Genomic DNA, 15,910 nt, shown 5'->3' on the forward strand with positions numbered 1-15,910 from the left:
GCCTCTTCTCGACGACTAACATTCAGTAAACTATTAAGGGGGCAGCCCTAGTCGAGTGAAACTGATGGCTGTCACCAGACCTTATTTTGCATACTTCATCATCACATCAGTACGGAGCCCCTTACGTCACCTGTAGAAGAAAAATAATTAATCCGTGGGGACGGTTTTGCAATTCGTTCCCTCAGTTTATAAACCGTTCTCACGAATTCTTAAACTGTTCCCTCAGTTTAACAATTCATGCCCACGGATTAACAAACCGTGCCCACGAATTTCCAATCCGTGCGCTCAGATTTTGTAAACCGTACCCTCGGATTTTGAATCCGTACCCACAAATTCATAATCCGTGCGCACGCTTTCTCAATCCGTTCCCACAGTTTGTAAACTGCTCTCACGGATTTGTGATTATGATAAGCTTTTCACCCAGAGTTAGATACATGCTGCACTATTAATGTTATTATTAAATAAGGCCTATTATTACGTTGCATTTAGTTTGAGAGCAAAGGAATGGCAATAACCTGTACATTATTTGTTTTGTATTGCTTTTTACCATCTCCTCTCCAAAACTCGTTTTTTTTTTTTTTTTTTTTTTTTTTTTTCAGGTAATTTTATATTTTGAAAAATATTATATAAAACAAAGCCGTTTAACAGCACTCTTCACTTATTATTTTATTTTGGTACCATGACCGCACTTACAAAACAGGCTTCTTTTTATCGTTTTACATTAATAACCAATAGGTTAAAACACATGATGTTTTGGCAGCTAATCTATTGGTGATTAATATAAAATAAAGCTAAAAACTCTGTTTTGTCAGTTGCATAGTCTCATATAGCCTACTGAGAAATAAAGTTTAATAAATGCAAAACAATGCATCCAGCATATAAACAGGTGTCCTGGTTGAATTTGGGGGCGGGGCCACAAATCCGTGAGAGCAGTTTACAAACTGTGGGAACGGATTACGAAAGCGTGCGCACGGATTATGAATTTGTGGGTACGGATTCAAAATCCGAGGGTACGGTTTACAAAATCTGAGCGCACGGATTGGAAATTCGTGGGCACGGTTTGTTAATCCGTGGGCACGAATTGTTAAACTGAGGGAACAGTTTAAGAATTCGTGAGAACGGTTTATAAACTGAGGGAACGAATTGCAAAACCGTCCCCACGGATTAATTATTTTTCTTCTACAGGTGACGTAAGGGGCTCCGTACATCAGAGCAAGTTAGACCACATGCAAAATTTTTATTAAACTATTTCATATGAAAAATGTTACTCAATCCTAGCGGTGCACCTTAACATTTACATATTAAATGAGACAAGTCTACAAATGCTGTTTTTAAATCAGAACTTTAAGAAAAAAATTAGCTAAAAAAGAAAGCTGCAGGAGGGCAAACAGAGCAGAAAAACCCCTGCGAAAGGTAAATGAATTGAGAAGATGTGCAGGACAGTTCATAGAGTAGTCCAGATTTGAGAATGAAAACCAACCTGTTTGTTCCTCAGTATCTTCATGTTTGACTCTGAATGTTTCTTCAATCTTCATGTCTTCACTCTCCTCTTTAATAAATGCCATCCTGATATTAGTGTCACGTGGATCTCAGTTGCTCCACCGGGAGTTTTTTCTGTTTGGAAACGTTGCCCTGTTTAAGATGAGAGTAATTAACAGAAATATAAAAAAAGAAAATAAATAAATCTCAATCAGCTCTAGTTCAGTAGTCAGTACACTAGTAAGGGAATCAGAGTAATAGTTAATGGACTTAAATGATTTGATTTCACAAACACTCAAACCTTTTAACTTACTATTCCATTTTGATTAACATTTAATGATTAGTATATTACATTTAATCGATTACACACTTTAAAATTGCTATTGTTTGTAAAGGTTGTCATTTCTCATGTTTGAGTTTGTTCTCGTTGTATTTCCTCTGTTTTGAGCAGCAGGTCTCTCAGCGAGCGGCGATTCGAAACAGTGAATCATTTTGTGGATCAACCGACTCAATTGACTCGGAGTTTGTAATTCGTGTTTCTGATCTGAATCACTAACAGAGAGAGAAATCAGACTGATCTGTGGATGCGCTTTACTCTCTCAAAATAACGTTCATTATTAGATCAAATATTACAATATTACACGCAATAATCATAAAGTTTAAATCGCCTGTAAACCATATAAAATAGACTGAACGCGCATGAATTTAAACACTTTAAATGATTAAGACTACAAACCTTTCTTCAACTGAAAGCAAACACTGATGCAGGAGCGCGCCGCAGCCTTATGACGTCACATCACCAGATCAAAAAATAAAAGTCCCGTTCACGCGCTTCTGTGTCTAAAGAGTGTCCACTGATCCAAAGAGTGCACTGATATTTACAGGGAAACACATATGAACTATAAAACTTATGCCAATGGTATTAAGAGTTTTTTTCCTGGTGAAATACACATTAAAATATATATAAAGAATTAAATGATAAAAATATTATTTTACACAAATTTACAAATGGTGATATTTATAATTTTAATTACTTATTTATTAATTATTGTATTTTTCCAAAATGCATTCATTCATTCTTTCATTTATTCATTTATGTATTTCTGACAATGTTCATGTCCACAATTTTTTTCTTTCCATGTTCATTTAATATTTATTTTGTATTTATTTCTGCATACATGTCTACATTTATTTACTCATTTACTAAGACATTTATTTATTTAGACCTTTCTTTGTCAGCAAGGGAGAATCTCTGAGGCCACAGTGTGACCCACCCAATTTTTTTTTTTTTTTTGTACCAAAAAGGCTTAGATAAAGATAAAGATAAATGACTGAAAATGTGAAGCATGTGAAAACACACTCCCTAAGAGGATTCCAGGATGTTTTTTTTTTTTTTTTTTTACCACTTCCAAAAAAAACCCTTTCAAAAATTTGGGGGCATCTGAATCCTCAAACATGCAATTAATATGATATGAAACATTTATAAAAAAACATTTATATTTTCATTTCAAAGGTGAAGAAACAAATGACTTCATTAACCCTTATGTATTGTTGGGGACGTTTTCGTCCACTGAGGGGTGCTGTTGAGTCTTAATTTGGCCACAACTTTTTCTCTGTTAAAGCAAATGGAATGATTTTTGGTGACTAATCTTATTTTGATACATATTTTGGGAAAATGCTTTGAAATTTTTCAAAAACTCAACAGTGCACTGTGGGCAAATTTACTACCCTTTCGTTATGTTTTGTGGCTGAAAACAGCCACTACTTTAAACTGCTGTAAAAATGTATCAGATAAATATTTTTTTCAAATTTTTTTGCATAAATCTATTAATCAACCTCAGCCCTGCTCAAAAATACTAAATGTTTAAAAAAAATTCAGGATTTTAACTCTTTAATTGCCAAATTAATAAATGATGTCACTGATTTGGGAAAAAAAAAAAAACACAAAATGACAAATTTTCAATATAAAATGTGAATGTGGCCTGGATTTTTTTTTAACCTTTTTAACAGTCTTGGACATGTGAAAGATTAGTAAAAAGATTGGCTTTCATGCATTGTTAGTTTTGGCGCAGCATCAGATTTTCTTTTTTTCTCCCTCATTTATTGTTTTGTGGCTGTTTTTGCCCCATTGACTTCCATTATAAACACATTTTTTGATTGCAAAGCCATGACACCATATAATGCTGAATTCTTGATTGTTTGTGGTTTTCCCTGTTGGGAAGGGGTCAAATTTGTACATTTTTTGCTGTTTATTATCAGTTGGCCCCATTAATCCTTTAGATAGGCCTTTGCAAAAAAAAAAGCTTAGTTTTACATAGAGTTCTATGGAGTATAACGGCATATTATAGAGTGTGTGTGTGTGTGTGTGTGTGTGTGTGTGTGTGTGTGTGTGTGTATGTGTGTCTAAGTGTGTTTGAGTGTGTGAAAGTGAGTGAAAGTGTGTGAAAGTGTGAGAGAGACCTTTGTGCACCTTGATACCCCTGAGAAAATCAAAATAAGCACCTCAGCTCTCAGAACGACATGGAGTAAACAAAAATAAAGAAAGTATATTTATGTATTTGTTTACCATATAGTTCTGAGAGCTAAGGTGCTTTTTTTTTAATTTTCTGAGATGTATCAAGGTGCACAGAGGTCTCTCTCACACTCACAGACACTCACACACACTCTCATACACTCGCACACACTTTCACACACTCACACACGCTCACACACACTATAATATGCCGTTAAACTCCATAGAACTCTATGTAAAACTACGCTTTTTTTTGCAAAGGCCTATCTAAAAGGTTAATGGGGCAAACTGATAATCAACAGTACAATTTACAAATTTGACCCCTTCCCAACAGGGAAAACCACAAACAATCAAGAATTCAGCATTATATGGTGTCATGGCTTTGCAATCAAAAAATGTGGTTATAATGGAAGTCAATGGGGCAAAAACAGCCACAAACAATAAATGAGGGAGAAAAAATGAAAATCTGATGCTGCGCCAAAACTAACAATGCATGAAAGCCAATCTTCTTACTAATCTTTCACATGTCCAAGACTGTTAAAAAGGTTAAAAAAAAATCCAGGCCACAATTACCTTTTATATTGAAAATTAGTAATTTTGTGTGTTTTTTTTTCTCCAAAATCAGTGACATCATTTAGGAATTTGGCAATTAAAGAGTTAAAATCCTGATTTTTTTTTTTAAACATTTAGTATTTTTGAGCAGGACTGAGGTTGATTAATAGATTTATGCAAAAAAAATTGAAAAAAATATTTATCTGATACATTTTTACAGCAGTTTAAAGTAGTGGCTGTTTTCAGCCACGAAACATATAAGAATTAATGTGTTTTGCAGTGAGGTTTTCTTAAGTTAATATTTTGTAGTTTCTTGTATTTCACAGTTTGCTTCATTTTAGTGATGGGAAGTTCGGTTCTTTTCCGCGAACCGGTTCTTTCGGACAGTTCGTTTCAAAGAACCGGTTCAAAAAACCGGTTCACCAGTTCTTTTACGCTATGACGTAATGACGTCATTAACGTAATTACTATCGTCACGCACCCATATTCAGTGATATGCAGTGATCATATGAGTAAGTTTTACAAGTCTTGATTTAATAAATTATAAAATAAATTAATTCTAATCAGAAACACGATCAGCTTACTGAACATGCACAATCCATAAAGACTTATTTGTTATAAACATACGTTTCACCAGATCCCCTCATTCAAGTCCTCAGTTAACTGCTCATAGTATTAGCACAGAGACAGTGGTAAAAAAAAAAACTAGTTCGGTTCAGATGGAGTCAGTCATAGCAGGAGCTTGTTTGTTTGGCAGCTGCACGAGTCACGCATGCGCACAGTATCAGCTCATCGATTCTCGAATCGGACGCGTCCGAAAGAAACCGCTTCTCGTTCAGTGTACTGGTGATCCGAAAGAAATCGGTTCTCGTTCAGTGTACTGGTGATCCGACAACCGCTGCAACCGATTCTTGACTTGAGAATGAGATTCAGGAACTCACACAGAGAGTGACTGAAACGTGCCACTTGGTTTGCTTGTGCAGTAGTTTGATTATGTCATTTTTATCATTATACCACCGTTTAAAAGTTAAATACATTTTTTTTTATAATAATTTTGGTTTGAACATGGTTCAAATTATAGTTGTGTATAGTTTCATTAAAACATTGTTTATTTAATACAAACACAATTTTTGCATGTCATCATTATCTTTTATTACAGTGCAGCTATTTCATAAATCACATGTTTTCTTTTAATCAAATATCTCATTTATTATGGTACCACGGCACTTCCCTGACCAAGATCATAAAAACCCTTTTAGCCAATAACCTAACAGAATCCTTAAGTAAACTTTTAACAAAACGTTTAACAAAATAGACCAACTTGACTAACGTGCTTCATTTCATCCGCTTGAAAAATGACACGCATGCGCACAGTATCAGCTCATCGATTCTCAAATCGGACGCGTCCGAAAGAAACCGGTTCTCGTTCAGTGTACTGGTGATCCGAAAGAAAGCGATTCTCGTTCAGTGTACCGGTGATCCGAAAGAAAGCGATTCTCATTCAGTGTACTGGTGATCCGACAACCGCTGCAACCGATTCATGACTCGTCTCGAGAACGACAACCGCTCTGGCAGCTGCTCTGCTCATGCGCATCATCAGCTCTCTTTTCACAGCCGTTCAAAAACTGTTTGATTTACTGAATAACTCGGGAAATTGATTTGTTTTGAATCAGAGGGAGTGTCAGACACGTTAAAAAGTAAAAACCTTTAAGTAATTTGTGGATTAGTGCTTACTAGAGACGCGAACCGTTTCAAACGATTCAGTTCGATTTGGTGAACTGGTTCAACCGGTTCACTAAGAAGATCCGGTTAAATAGAACGATTCGTTCGCGAACCGGACATCACTACTTCATTTAAGAGTGTGATGATACAGTTCTGTCTGGGAATGTTTTATCTGTCTGTTTCAGGGTTATCTGTCGGCAGGAAACCAGTTGAGTGCGGCTGCACTATCTTCCTCTCTTCCTTATAGTTGCCCTGGATCATCTGTAATTTTCCTTCCCATATGTAGAAGTATTTGATATGTGAACCCCCGCCTACATGAAGGCTTGTAAGGGTGCTGTATAAAAGATGGGACTGCCCCATCTTCTTTGGTAGATAACAATAAACCAACTTGTATTAGACTTTGGTGTGTTGTTGTCTATCCCAAGCGCTTGTTGCTGATCCACTCGACAGACCTGAGAAACTGCAGTGACCCAGAAACGAGGTTCTAACAATTTGGTGACCGCGACGTGATGTCTCTGATCAGGTAAGATGAAGTATAGTTTGTCTACCTGGTTAGTTACATTATTGTTCGTGTTGTGAGTAGATACGATGAAGTATAGTTTGTCTATCTAGATATTGCGCAGACCAGGTAAGATGAAGTATAGTTTGTCTATCTGAAGGCTGCCGCAAATACATTGCGAGGACCAGGTAAGGCGAAGTATAGTTTGCCTATCTGAAGGCCGCCGCAATATTCTCAGCAAAACTGAGAGAGCGCGCTCAAATAAATTAAAAGCAAAAGTGTGGGTCACAAGTTTCGGTCTGTCCCGTGGTGAGGTGAATATCTGTATATATTATCTGTATATCTATCATGGGAGCCACCTATCCTAAACCAAATCCTGGCGAAACACCAAATGATTGGATGAATAGATGTATTTGGGGTTTTTACACAAATTTATGGGTGAATAATTTAGCGGGTTGGACCGAAGCCAATGGGATGTATCCTACATATCCGCGAATGGGTTCTTTTGACCCAAATCATATGGCACAAGCTTTTCGATTGACATATAAAGGCGAAGGTGACGGTGAATGGGACCAAAAATATATGAAAGACGGGTATGATGTTTGGTTAAAAATGCAAACTGTATGGAATGATAAATAGGGTATTTCTAGGGATGTAACGGTATTGTAAATACCGTCATACCGCAATAATAATTTTTTTCGATACTACCGTGGTCGCATGACTCGATAAAACATTAGGTCTTCTGAGAAAAGTTTGCTCAGGCGAATGGAGCGAACGGCAGGTAGCGGGAACTACAATTCCCATCAGCCCAGGCGTGGCCATCATCCTTTGCGGTCTGTTGTCGCTACAGACTGTAGCAGCAAGGAAAAGAGATGGAAATGGTCGAACCTGCTCCGTCTGAAGTGCGTATGCGTTACGTATTCTTTTCAGCACCCATGTTAACAGATTAGAGCGTTCACACTGCACGCGGTTGCTGTCCGGCAGTACGTCCTAGAAGCGGTGCCTTTGCAGCAGTGCAGCGATCGTTTCGAGTCTATTTTTTGCTGTGCTGTATGCGCTGAATTAATGTTACAGTGCATTGTTCGCTGTAAAAATGAACATGAATTGACACGGAAATGTACCATAAATGCATATAAATTTCACAGTCAACACGTGTCTTTTTGGCTAGGTTTAAAATAAGGAAAGGTGCAGTTTTAAATAAACTAGGCAACATAATAGATGCACTTGTCCAGGTAGAAAAGTTATTTAAAGGATTGTTTTTAATAAAGATTAAATGCAAAAGAAAGGCATGAGAGCCTACTGCACTGCAAAAAATGCTTTTCTTACTTAGAATTTTGTCTTGTTTCCAGCCAAAATATCTAAAAATTCTTAAATCAAGAAAGATTTTCTAGACAAGTAAAAATGGTCTTGTTTTTAGTAAAAACAAGTCAACATTAAGTGAGTTTTTGTTTAAAACAAGCTAAATAATCTGCCAATGGGGTAAGAAAAAAAAATCTTATTTCAAGCAGACAACTAGATTCAGACAACCCATTCAGCTAAACTGATTTGACTGTTTTTTACATGCTTAAATATTTTTTTGTTACAAAAATTGAAAGATTTTAGTTTCTGTTTAAAAGTTTACAGCTAATTTGTATGCCATTGATACGTTCAGTGTTCATGTAAACTGTTTAATAAACACTTCTGGCACTTTTTTCGAGTCTCTTCATTAGTTTTGTTTTTCCTGTAAATGATTCAATAAATACCGTACCGTGCCATTCATACCGAGGTATTAATGGTAAATACCGTACCGTGAAGTTTTGATACCGTTACATCCCTAGGTATTTCACTGCCAAAATCTGTCAGGAATGTGGTACCGAAAAAGCCGACGGGTAAGAACGAGAAACAATTATTAGCTGAGGCTGAGTTAAAGTTACAGAAAACCAAATTAGAGAAAGCAGCTAAACTCTATCCAGTCTGTTTCCACATTCTCGCCATGCGCGCCACCACCTTATCCTGCACCCGCGCCTGTCGTGCCCGCGCTTACTTCCGCAGAGCATTGCGCGCCCCCACCAGCGCCCGTCGAGAAAATAAATGAAGCTCATTTATGGATAACAAAACGACAGGGCCACATAGAGATAACTCCGCCGTCCGTCTCGACTTTGAAAGACATTTTGAGCATGTTACCAGAAGTGGACAAACCATTACACTTCGTGGAAATGTTGATAAAATTGTCGTGGCACAGCCATTTCACTGGCGCAGATTATAAGTTCATAATAATGTCAAAAATGTGTAATAAGTCTGATGAGACGCATCTGCTCGAGGCTGTTCCCTGCCTAAAACCAGAAAATGATCGACCTAAGTGTGTGTGTCCAACACACTGATAAAGAGTCTTGCCTGGCTAAGACAACCTTGAAGATAGATAAAGCCTCTATGTGTGTGTGTGTGTCAGTCTCTATCGAGAGTGCTGAAGCTGACTTCTGCTGATGAAACTGCAAACTATTTTCTTCAGTAAACAACAGCATCTTGTTGAAACAGTTATTGAGGCCTCTTGTCTACCTCTCTCGTTAGCTATAGTAAAAACAAAGGGTCACTCGAATTTATACACAGATGAGGCTAAGAGTAACTCACCAAGAGGGGCCTCCAAGCCATCATGTTAATGTAGCTCTAGTGTCAACCTCAAAAATGACGTCGTCACTAATTCCAGATGTTGACCTTGTCGCGGTTCAGAAAGTAGCAAGTGAATCTGACCGTCAATTCTGGTCAGTTTTTTCTGCGCCTCAGGGACCTGATGACCTCTGGCGTGACAAAGAGGGTCGACTGTGTTTACCTGCGTCTGTTTTACCGTTTCTCGTCCGCGAATTTCATGGTATCACTCATCGCGGCCGAAGAGGGGTACTAGATACAATGCGAGGTCTATTTTGCGTCGACCAATTACCTCAAACGGTTAATGACATTCTTGACAGATGTTTAATTTGCGCTAAAAATAATATAAGCAAACCTCCAGCAAAACATCAACACCTGCCGAGACCTAACCAACCGTTTACTGAATGGCAGGTTGATTTCACACACATGCCCAAGAGGGGACCTTTTAAATACCTCTTGGTGCTTGTGGACAAATTTTCTAAGTGGGTAGAAGCTTTTCCATGTGCGAAGGAAAATGCAAACGTTGTAGTGCAGTTTTTAACCAAAGAAATCATACCCAGATATGGTATCCCGGTATCAATAGATTCCGATAAGGGCACACCTTTCACATCAAAAGTATCTTAACAAAAGATAAGAAAAGCAATGATTAGTATGAATACATCCGATTGGACAAGGGTCCTTCGAATTGTCTTAGCAGACCTAAGAATGATGCCTCAGCCAAATTTAGACAACTTATCACCCTATGAGGTGGTGATGGGCCGACCTTTCCCCATCCCTTGGCGCCACGGAATGGTAGGGATAGGTGTGATGTTAACTGATCATATGTCTGAGTACTCTGTAGGCCTAATAGAAAAATTAACTGAGTTCTGGGAAAGGGTTAACATGAAACACCCTGAGATCCCTAAAGCTAACTCACACCCCTTCGAAGTGGGCAATCAAGTATTGATAAAGAAACTAAAAACCGAGGGCCTTAATGACTCTCTGTATGATGGGCCTACAGAGCTACTAGCTGTGACCAGAACTGCTGTTTTAACTGATCTTTTTCCACAGTGGATTCATGCAACCAGAGTGAAACCCTTGAAATGAAAAACAATGTATTACATGTACTAACTGTTTTTGTTTTCCAGAGCAATAACCTGTATTGTCCTAGCTGGACTCATGGTACCCAACGCTTCAAAGGAGGAGGTCAAAAGAAACCTCTTCTGGCAGTATGCCAACTGGACAGCGCGTCAACTGACCAATGAATCTTGTGTGGTGTGTCAAGAATTATTCCGCACCGCAATAACTGTATCCTTGAAACCATTTGTCTATAACAATTTCACTGTGTTTTGTACATATTATACAGGGAAAATGTATGTATAATATATGTATATTCTCCTAGGTGTGTAAAGAGGGTAACAACTGCCTATACTGATGAAACTAAACGGTACCATAATTACTGTTGTATGAATGAAACGAGCAAGAAAAAAGGTAGTGCATCAAGTAAAAATTAAACTGAAACTGTTGATGTAAAAGTTAGCCTGGTGTTACCTGAAGGTTTTATGTTTCCTTATTGTTTTAATGGGACATCAGGTGAAAGCGTGACAGGTATAAGTGCTACAAATTGCAAACAAATAATAAACCAAGGGCAGGGTATAGACAGGTGGCTGCAAAGCTACTGTCCAAGGTTCGAGAGGGGCTCATGTGAGAAGAACACCGCAGCATGTGCTAAGGGAAATAATAGAACTGTTTGCTACACCTCCACGAACACTGCCTGTGTATAACTACTAATGTACTGTGAGTCCCCCTGGCCAGCGAAAGGTGCAGTGCTGGCTGATGACTGGTACTGGTACTGTGGTGAGGACACTGTAAACAACACTTACAGGATGAGCTGGACAGGCCTCTGTGCACCAGTGCAGCTGCAACATCGTGTGACTGTTATGCATACACAACGTGATTTGTCTTTCAGGAGCAAACGATCAGTGGACAACGAGGACGTCCCTGATGAACATCAGATGAGGTCACACTGGACTCGGTTCTGGAAGTCTATGGTACCTCAGTTCGGCGTCTCTGACCTACTGAGACAACAGAACATCATGCATTATCGACTGGCATCATTTGTTAACAGCACCACAGCTGCACTGGTAGGGGTACAAAGCGAACTGAGAGCACTGAGACAGGTGGTCATGCAGAACAGGTTGGTCATGGACATGCTTCTTGCCCAGCAGGGAGGGGTTTGTTCTGTTGTAGGTGACAAATGCTGCACATACATACCTGCAAATGATGAGCCCGAGGGATCAATTGGCACTGCTGTAGCTACTATGAAGCAGATCTCATCCCAGATATATGAGGATGAGCTAAAGTCTAGAACTAATAATTGGAATTGGGGTATTCTCTCTAGCCTATTTGGCACGCTTGCACCTTATGTCTCAATGATAATACCGGTATTACTTATTTTGTTTCTATTATGTATCTTTGGTCCATGCATTGTGAAAGGTTTCACACAACGTATGTATACTATGGTGTCTGTTATCTCTGCAGGATATCGCCCACTGCCACAGAAGGATACTGGAGAATCCAGACTCTAGAGGAGAGTCTGGAAGAGGGGATTATAAGAATTAATGTGTTTTGCAGTGAAGTTTTCTAAAGTTAATATTTTGTAGTTTCTTGTCTTTCACAGTTTGCTTCAGTTAAGAGTGTGATGATACAGTTCTGTCTGGGAATGTTTTGTCTGTCTGTTTCAGGGTTATCTGTCGGCAGGAAACCAGTTGAGTGCGGCTGCACTATCTTCCTCTCTTCCTTATAGTTGCCCTGGATCATCTGTAATTTTCCTTCCCATATGTAGAAGTATTTGCTTAAATGATATGTGAACCCCCGCCTACATGAAGGCTTGTAAGGGTGCTGTATAAAAGATGGGACTGCCCCATCTTCTTTGGTGGATAACAATAAACCAACTTGTATTAGACTTTGGTGTGTTGTTGTCTATCCCAAGCGCTTGTTGCTGATCCACTCGACAGACCTGAGAAACTGCAGTGACCCCAGAACAAAGAATCAATAAATATTCATACAGATAATAAATATTGTTTGTTTATAAATAATCTGTATTCATATGTATAATCGTGTTAATAGGTTATATTTTGTAAAACACATTTACTGCAACTGCCATAGACGTCCAAATGACGTCGAAAAAAACCCAGATCAAATGTTGAACGTCAAAATGACGTCCAAGTTGGGTCATGGATAGACGTCCAAATAGTGGACCTAGTTTGGACGTTGAATAGATGTCCAGAATTGGTCCGACCGACGGACCCAATATACCCAGGTGAAAAAAAAATATAGTTAAATGCAATGAAAATACACTTAAATACCCGCAAATACATTTTTAGTACATTGTTTTTTTTTTGTGTTAAAAAAAGTGTGATGTTTATACACTATGAATACACTAATTAAAAGTATGTTTATACTTCAGTAGGACTTAAGTACACTTGAAAAAAGTATACTAAATACCAGTAATACTTAAATAAATTTTTAGTGTACTAAAATAAAGTATACTACAGAAAAAACATGCAAAAGAGTTTTATTAGTGTGTTTTTCAAAAGTGTGCTTTAAATGCTTTAAACATTAGTTGATTATTAGTAGACTGTTTACATACTAATCCTAAGTTTAAAATAAGTTAATATATAAAAAATCTATTAGTAATGTATTGTAGTAGAAGTATATTTTCTCAAAAGTTGTACTTAAGTACACTTAATATGAATGCATTATTAGCACTAACACTTAAAATGATTTTGAGTGTGGTAATTTTAAGTTTACATTAAATTGATTTTATTAAAAATCTATTAGTAATGTACTGTAGTAGAAGTAGATTTTCTCAAAAGTTGTACTTAAGTACACTTAATATGAATGCACTATAAGCATTAACACTTAAAATGATTTTGAGTGTGGTAATTTTAAGTTACATTAAATTGATTTTATTAAAAATCTATTAGTGATGTATTGTAGTAGAAGTACATTTCCCCCAAAATTGTACTTAAGTACACTTAATATGAATGCACTATAAGCCTTAACACTTAAAATGATTTTGAGTGTGGTAATTTTAAGTTTACATTAAATTGATTTTATTAAAAATCTATTAGTAATGTATTGTAGTAGAAGTAGATTTTCTCAAAAGTTGTACTTAAGTACACTTAATATGAATGCACTATAAGCCTTAACACTTAAATTGATTTTGAGTGTGGTAATTTTAAGTTATATTAAATTGATTTTATTAAAAATCTATTAGTAATGTATTGTAGTAGAAGTACATTTTCTCAAAAGTTGTACTAAAGTACACCTAATATGAATGCATTATTAGCACTAACACTTAAACTGATTTTGAGTGTGGTAATTCTCCCAGGTTAAAAAAAAGTGCACTAAAATACACTTTATTTAAGTATACTTACTACACTTTTCAGTAATGCACTAAAAGTGCTCTATTTTCGCGCACTAATTTTGTACTTATTGTACTAAAAAATAGTATTAAGTATATTTTAAGATAAACTTAATACCATCTAAGTGTACTCAACTGTGCTATTTTGAGACACCATGAAATTGAACTAAAATGTGCTTTTAACATACTATATCTGTATTTAAAAAAACAGATTTAGTTACAACTAGAAATACACTTGAACCCTCATTTTAAACATTTATAAATATATTTATGACTAATTTAATGTATAACAATAATATATTAAAAGAATATACAAATTGTGAAAAAAATGTGCTAAAATACAATTTAAGTACACTTAGTGCACTTCTCTAATGTACTTAAAGTGCTCTATTTTCGCGCACTAATTTTGTACTTATTGTACTAAAAAATAGTATTGAGTATATGTTAAGATAAAATTAATACCATCTAAGTGTACTCAACTGTGCTATTTTGAGACACCATGAAATTGAACTAAAATGTGCTTTAAACATACTATATCTGTATTTAAAAATATATATTTAGTTACAACTAGAAATACACTTGAACCCTACTTTTGAACATTTATAAATATATTTATGACTAATTTAAAGTATAGCAATAATATATTAAAAGAATATACAAATTGTGAAAAAAGTGTGCTAAAATACAATTTAAGTGCACTTAGTGCACTTCCCTAATGTACTTAAAGTGCTCTATTTTCGGCAACTAATTTTGTACTCAATATACTAAAAGTTATTCTTAAGTACTTCTTAAGATAAACTTAAGATCATCTAAGTGTACTCAACTGTGCTATTTTGAGACACCATGAAGATGAACTAAAATGTGCTTTTAACATACTATCTCAGCATTTCCAAAAAATTTATTTTGCTACCACTTCTAATAGGATTGAAACATATTTCATAAACCTTTAAATATACTAATTATACATAAAAAATAAACTTACTGATTATTTAAAATACATGAATAATATATAACAAATGTATACAAAGCGTATTTATAATGTATTGCCCACATATTTTTATCAATAAAAAATACACTTGTTGATTATTTAAAATACATAAATATATAACAAATGTATGCAAGGCGTATTTATAATGTGTTTCCCACATATTTTTATTACAAAAAAAATACTCTTGTTGATTATTTAAAATACATGAATAATATATAATAAATGTATACAAAGCATATTTATAATGTATTGCCCACATATGTTTATTAATAAAAAATACACTTCTTAATTATTTAAAATACATGAATAATATATGATAAATGTATACAAAGTGTATGTCACGCCCTTGGACTGTTTGTCTTGGTTTTTCCCAGTGTTTCCCCCATTGGACTGTCTGTTTGGTTTCTCCCATGCCCTTTTTTGGTCTTCCTGCTCATTAGTGTGATCCCCTCCACCTGTTGTTGTAATTATCTCCCCTTTATAAGTTTGTTTGATTTCCTTGTTTCTTTGTCCGGCTACAAGCGTTACACCTATGTTCCTTCGTTGTGTGCACATCTTCTCCAGTCATTCCTGTCTATTGTTACTCTGCCTGAGGATTTATTGAAGACTTTTTATTGAAGACGTTATTTTTTGCTTTCCTACACGTTTCGTGACAACGTATTTATAATGTATTGCCCATACATTTTTATTCATTATAATACACTTAATAATTAATTAAAATATATGAATTATATATAATAAATTTATACAAAGCGTAATTATAATGTCTTGCCCACATATTTTTATTAATAAAAAATACATTATAAATACGCTATGTATACATTTATTATATATTATTCATGTATTTTAAATAATCAACAAGTGTATTTTTTATTAATAAAAATATTTGGGCAATACATTATAAATACGCTTTGTATACATTTTTTATATATTATTCATGTATTTTAAATAATTAATAAGTGTATTTTTTATTAATAAAAATATGTGGGCAATACATTATAAATTCGCTTTGTATACATTTTTTATATATTATTTATGTATTTTAAATAATTAATAAGTGTATTTTTTATTAATAAAAATATGTGGGCAATACATTATAAATACGCTTTGTATAGATTTTTTATATAT

Source organism: Garra rufa, chromosome 4 (assembly GCF_049309525.1).
Source record: "Garra rufa chromosome 4, GarRuf1.0, whole genome shotgun sequence".
Lineage (NCBI taxonomy): Eukaryota > Metazoa > Chordata > Actinopteri > Cypriniformes > Cyprinidae > Garra > Garra rufa.